A 13348-nucleotide genomic window follows, 5' to 3' on the forward strand; every position below is an offset into this window, starting at 1 on the left:
AGTTATATACATAGTTTGGAAGATTAAGGATACTGACTGGTAGAAAGTCGCGTAGAAGCTCGACTACGACTGACGCTTCAAAACAGTTCCATAATTTCAACGAAGACAACAATGTGGTGGACATGTAACATTTGAATCCACGTGGTTAATGGATGGAGCAATTATTCAAGTTTGTTTCACACGGCTGACGAATTTCAAGAAGATAAATAAAATATATTGGTGTGTGTTCCTTTTCCCCTTCGGTGTGTAAACATAATAGAGTTCCTTCTGGACACCAACACATTTTGACAGAACACTTCGATGTCGAACATATGCGATAATACGAACCTTGGATCAAATGTCAAGTTCTTCCATCTTGTACCATCCAATAGTGTCTCATCATATCCACGGAAAACTAATGATTCCTTTGATTAAACATGTACATCGAACCGCTTCGGTGGCCTAGTGGTTAGAGCGTCCGCCTCATATGCGGAAGGTCATGGGTTCGATCCGTGACCGACTTACAAAAATGGTACTAACAGCTGCCTCGGTTGGCGCTCGGCATTAAGAGGTTAGTGTTAGGACTGGTCGGCCCGGTGTCAGGATAATGTGACAGGGTGGGATATTAAGCCACATGTCTGCGGCATGATGTCCCAGTGCTAGACAACACTATAAACTGCCACACTGCAGACACCGTAGCGATATGACTGAAAAATTGTTAAAGCTACGTTAAAAATCCAAATCACGTACACACACACACACAAACATCTACATTGACCCTAGCATTGCCCTCATAATGACCAAACTGTGCCGTGATTCATTTCGTCAATAGTGGATACAGATTGCTAAACATGTTCGAAATTTAGCACAGAACAGTATCAACACAATCACGACACAAATCCAGGGATTTTTCAGGATTAGTCAACGAGTTTCTGAAATTGAAACGACAAGCTAGGGGCTATTCTTCTTGGTGTCCAACTCCAACAGGTAAAGACCAATTTAAGCAACGTTACCAATCCCTAGAAGGTTTCACATTTCAACAAATAGAACAGAACAATATAAGACGAGCTAAGGTCAGAATTGTTCTTTGGAAAAATGACTAAATGTTCGATATTTTGAAATACCAAATACTTTTGGATTCAAGTCAATACCTTTATTTCGTCGCAGATAAAGAAAACCTTGTCAAACATGCAGAAAACATACGCGAAGAGTTGATAATGGCAAATAAGGAAGAGGTCATAGAGTTTGTTCACCATGGCATGTCATCATTGCAGCTAATCTCATAAGCAATGCCTGTTTATAATTGCACTCTGATTTGGAAACTTTTTTTTAGTAGGTCGTGTCTTTTGCTTTGACGCCGATAGCTGCAAATTGATCAATCTGGAGGCTATCATTCACTCATCGAAGACGAACGTATGGGAGCATTGACCGACAAACATACCGAAATTATCATGTGTTTTTCCATTATTGGACCCAAAACATTACGACTGAAAACAGTACATAGGAAAGAAAGAGCAATTCCATATACAAAATGAAAGGAAATGGTTCTGAACTCTGTTCAAAACAAGTGATAAGATTTGATGTGTTGAAAGAAGCCTTTACAGTCATGTCAAGACCAAGAATTGAGTATTTAAAGGACACATGACTGTACCTATGAAAATGTAATCCTCATGTGGAAAATGAGTATCAGAGCATCTTCGAAAAAGTGTGTGACTTCCTAATCACAACAAGGTATCGTATCGGTACGGTCTTCCGGTATAAACAGGAAATAATTCCCAAAGAGAAAGATCATTGTGACTAGGGAGTTCCACCAAAAACATATACAGTTCTGGGCACATACCAACTCCAGTGTCAATGAAGTCGAATGCGATTCGACACCTTTCGACCTTAAAAATATGCCCTGCGACAAGAGTGTTGTTTTACCCTGCAACGTCAGCCATGCAGCATGACCTTACCTCTCTACTGTCGAAAACGATGCCGTCCGTGTGTCCATCTAAGGTACTCCTTCTTTTCCTCACTTGCCACGCTATATATCACAAGCTAATCGAGAATAACAAGAACACACATTTCCCGTGGTTTTGCCTGGGTGGCTTGATGTTGCCGCTCAATACCAGAGGTTGGTAACAAAGTGGTCCCAATATCTGGATATACTCACTTTCAGCTTCGGTGACAGGAGGATCTGTTTACATCCATCGAGGAGATAGAATTATGATGTTTCAGTTGAGGTGTATAAAATATAAAGCTTTCCGTGAACATAAAATATATTTCCCTGAATTGCAGTATCTTCCTTTGGTAGGTGGCAATTATTACATAGATACTTTAGAAGAAGAGAGGAATGATAGTTTACCTCTAAAAGCTTTCTACAGATTCAAGTTAAAAGCAAACGATATGGCTTCTACCTGCAACGTTGGAGCTATAAGCAGAATTCAATGGAAGAAAGTTCCGGAAAAGGTTCACGCTACAATACATGCCATGCCACGACATCTGTCATCAGTGTAACACCATTTTACGTGGGAGTAAGTGAATGACACCATTAATGACTTAGTGGATTACCACGTGATTTTAAAAGATCTGATTCAACACAAAGAAATAGATTTAGGACGAAGTGTCGTGCGTGCGAGTGTTAGTGACTGAAATTCTTGGATTTCGTATACATGTAGCGGCAGATTTTTATTGGCACATTTATATTCATGACAATCAAAACATCATCTGTGCAAGAAAGACTATTTACCTTATAGTACTGAGATTAATGATTTACACGATTCATTCTCTACACCTGTGTAAAGATGCAATTTTTGTCACAGTTTTAAAACTATCTATACTTGCCAAAATATTTGTGTAGCTGGATTGATACATCAAACGATTTACGACTGAAAGTATTACGTAACTCGGAAACAAATGTCACTAATTATGCCAAAGTCGTATATAACTGATGGACGATGGTTAACTGTTTTAAAACACGGCTATTTTTGTTGGACCTGCGCAGATGTTAAGCATGCACAAAGCATCTCGTGTTCTTGGTGATAGTCTCAAAATTTTCCAAACTGTTCTAGAGATATATTCGCCATATGATATGTTGACTGCTTGAGCAGCTGTGTAAAACAAAGCAGAATTTGTTAAATGGGTAATCGAACACAGATCAATTTTCCAATGTATACTGTGGTGTTGCGAAAAGGGAAATCGACTTACACGTTACCCAGAAAAAGTCAAGGAGAATTCATTTCGTTTGTGGACAGAGATTACTGCGAAGACGGCGGGATTGTGTCTGACTTTAGTAACATGTTAGGAGCGTCCGCAAAATAAATCTTTGAATTATAAGAAAAGAGTATTATCCTAATGCCAGTATTATTTACATTATTCAGAACGTTTTCCAGCAAATTAAAAACGTTTCCTGTACCACCAGCTTGCTAATTATGTAGCGCTGTTATAAAGTCCAAAAGACAACTCTCAGGTTTAAATCTTGGCTAAACTATTAAGTACACCTTTGCTACTAAAAATGCCACTCAATTGCCACATGCTTATTTGCTGATGGATTTAGAATCTACCAGTCCCTATTAGTTGAGACTTCGCACGGATATAATTCATGATTAGAGCCAAGAATAGGTCCAGTCAAATACACGTCTTTCCTCTACTACAGTAATTAATATGACTTCTTTTTCATCCAGTCTTGCCAAATTGTGTTCCATCAGTTTTAATTTATTTTATAAGTGCCTCACATTGCCAGTCTCAAAGTAGCGTTTACTTTGATAGAAAGTTAATTACTATAAGGAATTATCCACATTCCTCATAAATAACAACGTTTTTTTGTTCTGTTTTAAAGAACATAGAGTAACGTTGAAATAACAGGCCGATCCAATAATCGAATGTCAAATCCAGGAACAAATCATCTTAAAAGTGAAAGTGGATCTCTAGTAGACTGCATTATTCATTGTAGTATTCATTGTATTATTCTATTTATTATCCTTTGTATTATTCATTGTATTATTCTTTGTATTATTCATTGTTTTATTCTTTGTATTATTCATTGTTTTATTCTTTGTATTATTCATTGTTTTATTCTTTGTATTATTCATTGTATTTTTCCTATTATTATTCATCGTATTATTCTTTGTATTATTTTTTGTATTATTCCTTATATTATTCATTGTATTATTCTTTGTATTATTCATTGTTTTATTCTTTGTATTATTCATTGTAGTAGTCATTGCATTATTTATTGTATTATTCATTGTATCATTCCTTGTATTATTCATTGTTATATTCATTCGCTTCTGCCAAATGTAAAATCTACAATAAACTAAAAAATAAAAACAAACAGAGTATGGCAGTAATATCACAAAATGTCCCTAAGATGAAAACCCGAAAGATGTATACCCACTCGAGAACGATATGTACTGCAACTAAACACATACGTACTCAAGAAAACCTCAGACTGTGACAATTTGACTCTCCTCTTCTTCTCCTTCGTTATTGGTTTTTGACACCCAAACCTGATCTGAAAAAAGCACTTCTTCACTGATGAAAAATAACATGGAAACCCGTCTCTAAAGGCATTGCTGCATATTTTCCATCGATGTCTTCTTATTCTTCAAGTATACTCATAAAGATGGCATTCTCTATGAACTAAATGCAAGATAGTCCAGACAAGAACTAACACGATTTAGTCTGTAATGAACCTCTGGTGGTCCAGTAATATGTAAAGGCGTAATGATAAGACGTTCCAGCAATCAGCAGAGACGAATTCCGGTATGAAAAAAGAAGTATTGAAGTAGATTCACTTCAATGTCGCTAAAAAAAGATGTCTTACTCTCGAAATTCACACTGTTTTCAAAATATAGAAAAGCAAACTTCTCATTGAGCAACTTTGTATTGTTATATCTCATGTTGTAAATTGCCCCTAGTGATTCTAACATGTAGGAATCCAGACGTTTTCGTAGATTTTGTATTAAGCGTTTTGTATATGTAAATAGTTTTCTTTCTCGGGATGAAGAGGTGTTTTAGCTCGAAACCGTTTTGAATTTGCGCCGTATTAAATTTTTTGGCACCCCTTCCCCACGAACGCCCATTTCAAACTGGCTGGAATCGATCATCGATTGTAAGCCCCCAATATAAACCTTCATGAATTACCTCTAGGATCCAAGTCTGAACTATCAGTGGAAATAGTAACAAAAATTAAGTCAATGTTGGACAACCAATACACTGCTCCATATATACTGCGGAATTTGGGCCATTCTTGAAGCCCTTAACTGAATCAAAGCGCAAAACATGCAAAGGAATATAATAATCACGAAATTTCTAAGTATCCTAAGATCCATTGAAACAAGCAATCTGACTAGCAGAGACAATGTTTTGAAAGACACACAAGTTTTAATCAAAACAATTTAGAACAACAACCAAACGGGCAATGTATTTGGGTCCCATTACACATTCATCTATCAGGAAAGAAAGAAGCATGATTTAAATCCAAGGAAAAATTAAATCACCCACAACCAATTCAACTGCATTATAATAGCCAGGAAATATAAAGTCAAATTAGTTATAAAATTGAGATAAAATGACAAACTGAATGCGGTGAGTGTACCAAAATGCGAGAACTATTTTCTTTGCAAAAGACAGCCATGAGGAAGACCAAAGTACACATTACAAACTTTGCTGCCACCAATACGGAACTAAGAGGATCAAGACAGGGAAAACATTATTAGCAGGTAACTTTGGTAAACATATATCAAAGGATATAACAAAGGGCCCCCACTGCCCTTAATCAGGTCTTTAATAAATGACTACCTGAGATACCGAAACCAAAGAAACACCTTCATAACAAAGCAGCAGAAAACTGATTCACATTACAGATACTGTGATTTCCTTCATCGATAGTAAAAACAGCAACGTGATATAAACATACAACATTATGAACAATTTTATCGAAGGATAAGGCAAGTAATGAAAATTCTAGACAGCAATACTCACAAGATAATAAAAAAATGGATTTACCGGCTATGTGCCCCTGAGAGTGGAGCGGGCACGGGGGATGGCTGATGTAAGGAAAGCTGAGCTTTGGGTTATTCGGGCATGGCAACGCCGGTACGCGTGGTGGATTCTGCTACATTTGTGAAGGCATTCTCCGCCCCACGTATGTCATGCCGCGAACAATCCATTTGGTTAGCATCCAGTGTAAAACATAACTGGCCCCGTGGCCAGTAGTAATTGCAATAGGCAAGAGGTTAACCGCGTCGCCATGACAGGATCAGCATCAATCACTAGACTTATTTAAACAACTATATTTAGATTACTCTTAGGTTAGCTTATCTTTATGCAATCAATAAAGTCTTCCTTATAACAAAACAACCTACCCCCAAATTAGTTTATATAAGGTGGCTTAAACCCAATCGTTAGTCTCCGCCACAAAAGGTGCCATCCATAAATCCAAGCTTAAAAAGGATTCATGTTTGATAAGACCTCAACTTGATTCTATAGATCACCTTAAACCCTGGATCATGGGGCCCAGCTGCACATACGGCAAACTCGGCTGTTGCGCAATTCGGCTCTCTGGCCTCCTCCTCGCTTGCCGCGGCCAGACATAACAAGTAAATAGTGTGCTCTGTGCACATAAATAAGCATTCCTCTCTAAACAAACAATTAAAATTCCCACTGTGGGAATAAACTTGTCCCTCATGCCAAGTCGGGTAATGCGATTTCAATCAAGATTTGTATCGTATTGTATCGCAATCTTACTGAACACTTCAACGTGTTACTAACCAATGCTCCATCATCGAAGTAAAAAGAAAAATGTACCAGAATAAAAACATAACTGAAAGCCCCAATAGCCTATACAGATTTCTTCAAAACCAGAACTTAAAATATCGATAAGATATATATGACAAGAAAACAATATCGTGATGTACCTTTGTGAGAGAGGGAAAAGAAGGAAAAATATAACCTTATGCTATAAACCAACATACAGGTACAATTAACGAAGAATAACAGAAGAAAATCCATATGTAAAAATGTACATACAAAAATTAGTTAAAAGAGGCAAATTCAGTTGATCTATACAGGGTGAGGGGAAGCTCATCCGCCAAATACGGGATGGCTGCTGGCCCATTAGGGTTCATCAGATGTCAATAAGGCGTACATGCCCACCTTCGTTGGAGTTAAATACCCTCACGCCCTATAAGATGGACTATCAAGGGCACGTTTCATAATTAAGATCCAAATGTGAAACTTACATATTATAATAAATACATAAAAAGCCTCCTCCCAGTAATACAATAATACATAAAAAGCCTCCTCCCAGTACTACAATAATACTTAAAACGTGTCCTCCCAGTAATACAATAATACCTAAAAAGTCTCCTCCCAGTAATACAATACTATCTAAAACCTCCTCCCAGTAATACAGTACTATCTAAAACCTCCTCCCAGTAATACAATACTATCTAAAACCTCCTCCCAGTAATACATTCATCAACCATTTAACAAATATCACTGATCGAAACTCCACTAACGAAATAGTTTTAATATATAATAAAAACACTATAAAATCCACTCTCAATTTTTAAGAGAAAAAAAGTTTCTCTTTATTCTTCTTATCAAAACAGTAATATCAAAGAATTGCCAGAATAGACTACCCATCACCTTAACTAACACTTAAACCATAAAAGGTGGTCATAATTTCAGACCATCATACCCCGCTTCACAAGGCGGCAAAGATTAGATTATTATAATAATTCAAACTTAGCTGACCCCACAAATTAATGATATAAGGTGGTCATAAGCTAAGACCATTAGGTCCCGCCGCAAAAGGTGGCAATATTACACTGATTTAAAAGGGAAATTACCGTAAGTTTCAATAATCTGACCCCCGAATAGTAATTATATAAGTGCCATTACACGATACTACATTGCAAATCTATATTTCCCTCATTCTAGCAAAATTACCAAAAGCACAGACCATGTATATTCAAAAACTAGTGTATACAACATCGTTAGGAAAAACGAACCCTGGATCAACTGGAACCAACATGCGGCGACAGGCCGCGGCCCGTGACGAACCTCCTCTCCTGCCTCTTCCAGAGACATATGCAGTACATGAAAGTGTCGATCGGCGCTGAAACACTACCCTCCGACGAGGAAGCAAGTATAAAGCCGTGCGTACATAAAAACAGTTGCGCAATGGCTAATGGCCAAATGCAACGTTAATCAAAGACAAAAACAGAAACAGAATCTTTCCATTCATCGTCGATTCATCCACTAAGTAAACGAGCGAGTGAGCAATAAGAATAGGCAGTTTAAGTGAAGACATGTCATTGTTGAGGGGAGCACATTCTGCGTCTAATGGAAAAACTAGAAGTCTTCCCTAGCAATATTATAAAAGGAAAATGGTAGCCTTGACAAGAAGAATCTGTGTAAGGGGAGCAATAGACGAGGAAGTGAGGAATATAACTAGGATCTGGTCGTCGGAAAGAGAAAATAGAAACAAAATCAGCTGTGCTTCTCTCAACAGTGGGAGAGGCCACAACATAGGTTGAGAGGGAGAGAAAAAGATATAAAAAGAGGTAGATGGGGGAGTTTTATTCCCCACAACGAAATATTGGGAAATGAAGGCAGATGAAACTAACCTTTGCCAGTCACTTTCGGGAGACATGTAGCATGATGTCCCACCCAGTCACACTATCCTGACACCAGGCCGACCATAACCTCTTAATGCTGAGCGGCAAGCGAGGCAGCTTTAGTACCAGTTTTGTAAGTCTTTGGTATGACTCGGCCGGGGATCGAACCCACGACCTCACGCATCCGAGGCGGTCTTGAAGATGTATCATTTGGATTAAAGTTACCAGCAACAATTGACCAAAAATGCACAAAACACATAGAAAGATATTTAACAATCTTTATTCTGTGAAAACATTTCCTTGGTAACAAGTTCATTTTCAACTGCACTATCAATGTCTTCTTCCCACAACACACCTATTCGCATCCTTCCCGTAATATATATCATGTCCTGTGGTATGTCGGAAGAGCAACCATTATTAATTTAATGTTGTGGTTTCTGGGGAAACTAGCGCCATCACACCGAGAAACAGTTATGTATTTTAATCTAACCACGGTCAATACACCCTATCTATGTGTTTTAATCTACCAATGGTGAGTACACCTTTGATTATTTTTAATATACGTCAGTCATAGAATAAACAGGACTGGCAGTAAAACTGATTGAAAAAGTGTAATATGCGATTCAAACTGTATTTCATATCATGTTTTGCAATCAAAAATATCAATATCTCAAAGTGATGTATACCATATTTTTTTTCTATTAAATTTAGAAAGCATTTTAATTGATGAATATATACATAATTTTTTTTTTTTCAATAGAGGCCGATTTTGGTAGCAATCAATGAATCTAGTTAGTATTAGAACTCAGCATCTGTGATGTCCATGATGATAGTACAGATACTGCCACTACTACTATTACCACTGATAATAATAATAATAATAATAATAATAATGATAATAATATACAAGACTATAAGTATAAACAAGGGTGGAATGAACAACGATTTGTTTTATTAGGTTAGCTAAGTATATTTCAAAATATTCAATTTGTACATAATACGCAAAATCTGGTTTGTCTATGTGTCAAGTACAACCGCTCCGATGGCCTAGCGGTTAGAGCGTCCGCCTTGGATGCGGAAGGTCGTGGGTTCGATCCCCAGCCGGGTCATACCAAAGACTTACAAAAATGGTACTAACAGCTGCCTCGCTTGGCGTTCAGAATCAAGAGGTTATTATTAGGACTGGTCGGCCTGTTATCAGGATAATGTGACTGGGTTGGACATCATACTACAGTTCCGCGGCATGATGCCCCAGTGCTCGACATCACTACAAACCACCACATTGTAGACATTGTAGCGATATGACTGAAAATTGTTAAAGCTAAAAATCGAAATCACATCACATCACGTCAAGTACATAAAAACTTACATGTCGTCATTACGGACTGCTAACATCACTGGCAATGATTTTATTTTTCCCAAAATTATTCCTAGGGGATCGTATCGTGTGAGTCTGGTACAGTAATTGACAATGTTGTGGTCGCCTGTGGGCCTCCAGTTTGGATTGATTATGGGCTCTCGCCGGAAGTTGAGATGCGTGCAATCAGTACCTTAATGTATCGTACATTGTTTAAGAAAAGAACTACTAATGTCTATATTGTGTTATTAAGCTAGTAAAATTGTACCTTTATAAGGATTGAACACACATAATTATGGCAATAAACAAAAAACAGCATTCATTTCGAGGACTGATTTTGACAAAATGTGCCGTAAACTATTGATAACTTTCATTTCTTTACCGTAACACGAAGCAAAAACATAAACGTGTTCAAGTCTAACAGCATTACTCCGAGATTTATTTCGTTTGATGCTACTGACTGTCTCAAAGACGTTTTGAATTGGCACCCACGTTGAAGAGTTTTGTGTATAAGGAGTCAGATAATGATACATTTGACAATGAACACTTGTACGGAAAATTTGACCAGGGGTCAGTTTAGCGTAAGGTTCATAAGATGCCAGTTTACGTAAGATTTCAGTGACTAATCAGTCTCGTCGGTTGATGCTCTCACAGGCCCTTGAACTATTGTTGTTTTAATAAAAAAATTTAAAATGCCCACTAAAAAAAGGAAAACAAAAATTCCATTATAAACTCATCTAATAAGACCAGGTAGTCAGCGAATTATTTAGGTAGATGGAGCTGCAATATAAGCTATCTCAAAATCCTAAACTGCAGAAAAAAATAGATGCTAATCACCCGTCCACAGTTGTACCATGACTGTACAATCTAAGCCAAAACAAATTGTAAATCCAACCTAAGAAAATTCAGTGTGACACCATTTCAATCGCAAGATCTCGTATCCCCTGCTGTGAATAGTCTCCCTTGACAAAACGAAGTTCAGAACAATACACCAAAACAAAGAAAACGTTTTCATTTTATGTTCACTAATAAATCCTTAGACTTGTAAGTAAAGAAAGACTGCACTGCTGATAGATCTAGATCTAGTTTTATAATTTTAATACTAAGGGCCTATCTCGCAGATTAGGAATGCGACCCCCTCCCCCCTCTCTAAATATACATACATACATACATACATACATACATACATACATACATACACACATACAAGTTCTTTAATGTAAACCGCTCCGGTTTGCTAGTTGTTAGAGCGTCCTCGGATGCGAGAGGCCGTGGGTTCGATTCCCGGCCGAGTCATACCAAAGACTTACAAAAATGGTCCTAACAGCGGCCTCATTTGGCGCTCAGCATTGAGGTTAGTGTTAGGACTGGTCGGCCTGGTGTCAGGATAATGTGACGGGGGGGGGGGGGGGGGACATATCCTCGGCATGATGTCCCAGTGCTGGACATCACTATAAACTGCCACACTCCAGACATCGTAGCGTTATGACTCAAAAATTGTTAAAGCTACGTTAAAAATTCAAATAACACACACACACACACACACACACACACTTTAATGTAAATTGTTTTTGTTATAGGCAGGTGTAACTATAGAATAGCAAATTATGTACATAAATTCTTCGAGACAAATGTCTTGTTTGATTTAGATTTTGAATTAACTTTCATCATTTGTTTTCATTTTTCCTGGTGTAGATCGTAGTGCCTCTATTTTTGTACTAAGTACTGACGTACAGTACATTACTTTCATTTATAGACATCTACCTCGTACAACATCCAACTACTCACTAGTTGTAAAGATCGTGTCATACTCATTAACTGAATTAGTAACGCTAAACCCTTCCTTTAACACACAACGAATTTATTGTAAATAATATACACATGTCAGTATCATTTCATAATACATACTAATGCATGCGCAATGTAATAATTCATGCTCCTAAACGTTGTATGTGTAATTTCTACGTAATGGCAATTGGTACTAATTACATACAAACAGGCTGCCTTGTATACACGTTAGATAAAAACAGGCTGCCATGTACGTGCATATGATACAAACTGGCTGCCTTTTATTCGCATTAGATATTAACATCACTGTTGCTTGATATATTTATGCGGCATTTAGTATATTTTAACTATGCGATGTATGTAAAAATAACTGTTCAGAAGATATTGTTGCCACGCTATAACAGTTTTTAATCACATACTAGGTACCTTTTGCCTATCGTGCGTGCAGTTTCATTACTTATGATATTATAACACGTGAACATAACACTCTATGTGATTCTGATTGCCCAAATAAGCCCATGAAATTACTGTGCATTATTCTCTTTACTGATTGACTGCGATCGTGGGCAAACATTTTTTTTAACCCCGCCTTCTGGAATGTTTTGTTTTCAATGAACATTTTGGCGGCCATTTTTCAAGTCGAGTCGAGGAAGGAAACTGAGCTTAAGTTATCTCGTTCGTCTGAATATGGTCAATTTACCCTCACTGGGGTTTGTTATGTCATGTATAACAATATCGTCATAAGAAAAATGGCGCAAATCTCCAAGACAAGAACAACAAGAAGTTAAACTATGGGTATCCTCGCTTGATAGCGGATATCGGGGTGGCGGGAGAGGGCGGAATATCTGTAACATAGAAATATAATCAATCCTATATAAAAGCGTGGTTTAAATGTTAACTGACAGAAGTAAATAAACTCACCTCTGTTCACAAACGAATGTAGACATAAACCGGTCTTCCCAACTGACAGAACTTTATCCAACCACAGCGTATTTACGCAGTAAATTTGTGATGCAAATCCTACTCCTAATGAAATTTGTTTACGTATTCTGTACAGTCTATTGTACAAAAATAAATACTACAAATATCCAGTCACAAATATTGCAGTAAAGATGGGAATTTCTGCATCCAGTAATCACATTTCTCATGAATGTCGCAACAATGTAATGTTTAGTTGTGAATGTGATATTTAAGGGTAAATGTACTCTAGGCCTACTGAGTCCAGTATCAAACAATATGACATCACATCGCATTGATCATTCTGTTATGGAAAAACAATTGTAGTTGTAAAATGTTCTTGTTTTTTTTTTCTCTCTGAAGGACGCTTGTTCTTTGATTTTATAGTTTGTAAAAAATGTACAATCTTGTTTTACTAGTTCAACTTTGTTTCAGACTATTTTTCAGCACGACAAATGAAAAGTGCACTGTCTGTCAGAATGAACGAAATTATTAATTATTTCTATCCACATATTTCCACTGAAATAAAATCTATGTGATAAAAGGAATCTAAAATAGGTAATGATTTAATATTAAATTAATGAAACTCGCCAAGGCTCGCAAAGCTGGACATTATTCAACTCATTTCCTAAAATTCAATATTAAATCATTATCCATT

The 13348-nt window shown here is 37.1% G+C and overlaps 1 long non-coding RNA gene across 1 annotated transcript in view; it reads right to left on the reverse strand.

Annotated features, from left to right (window-relative positions):
• LOC149782537 (uncharacterized) overlaps positions 1–12689 on the reverse strand; it is a 60315-nt gene extending 47626 nt beyond the window's left edge. Inside the window, exon 1 of the long non-coding RNA XR_016414607.1 lies at positions 12655–12689. This is a non-coding gene — a long non-coding RNA (uncharacterized LOC149782537). The remainder of the gene's footprint in view (positions 1–12654) is intronic.
• Positions 12690–13348: the final 659 nt, after the last annotated feature.

The sequence above is a fragment of the Sinohyriopsis cumingii genome, chromosome 15 (genome assembly GCF_028554795.1).
Source record: "Sinohyriopsis cumingii isolate HCF-2022 chromosome 15, ASM2855479v2, whole genome shotgun sequence".
Classification (NCBI taxonomy): domain Eukaryota; kingdom Metazoa; phylum Mollusca; class Bivalvia; order Unionida; family Unionidae; genus Sinohyriopsis; species Sinohyriopsis cumingii.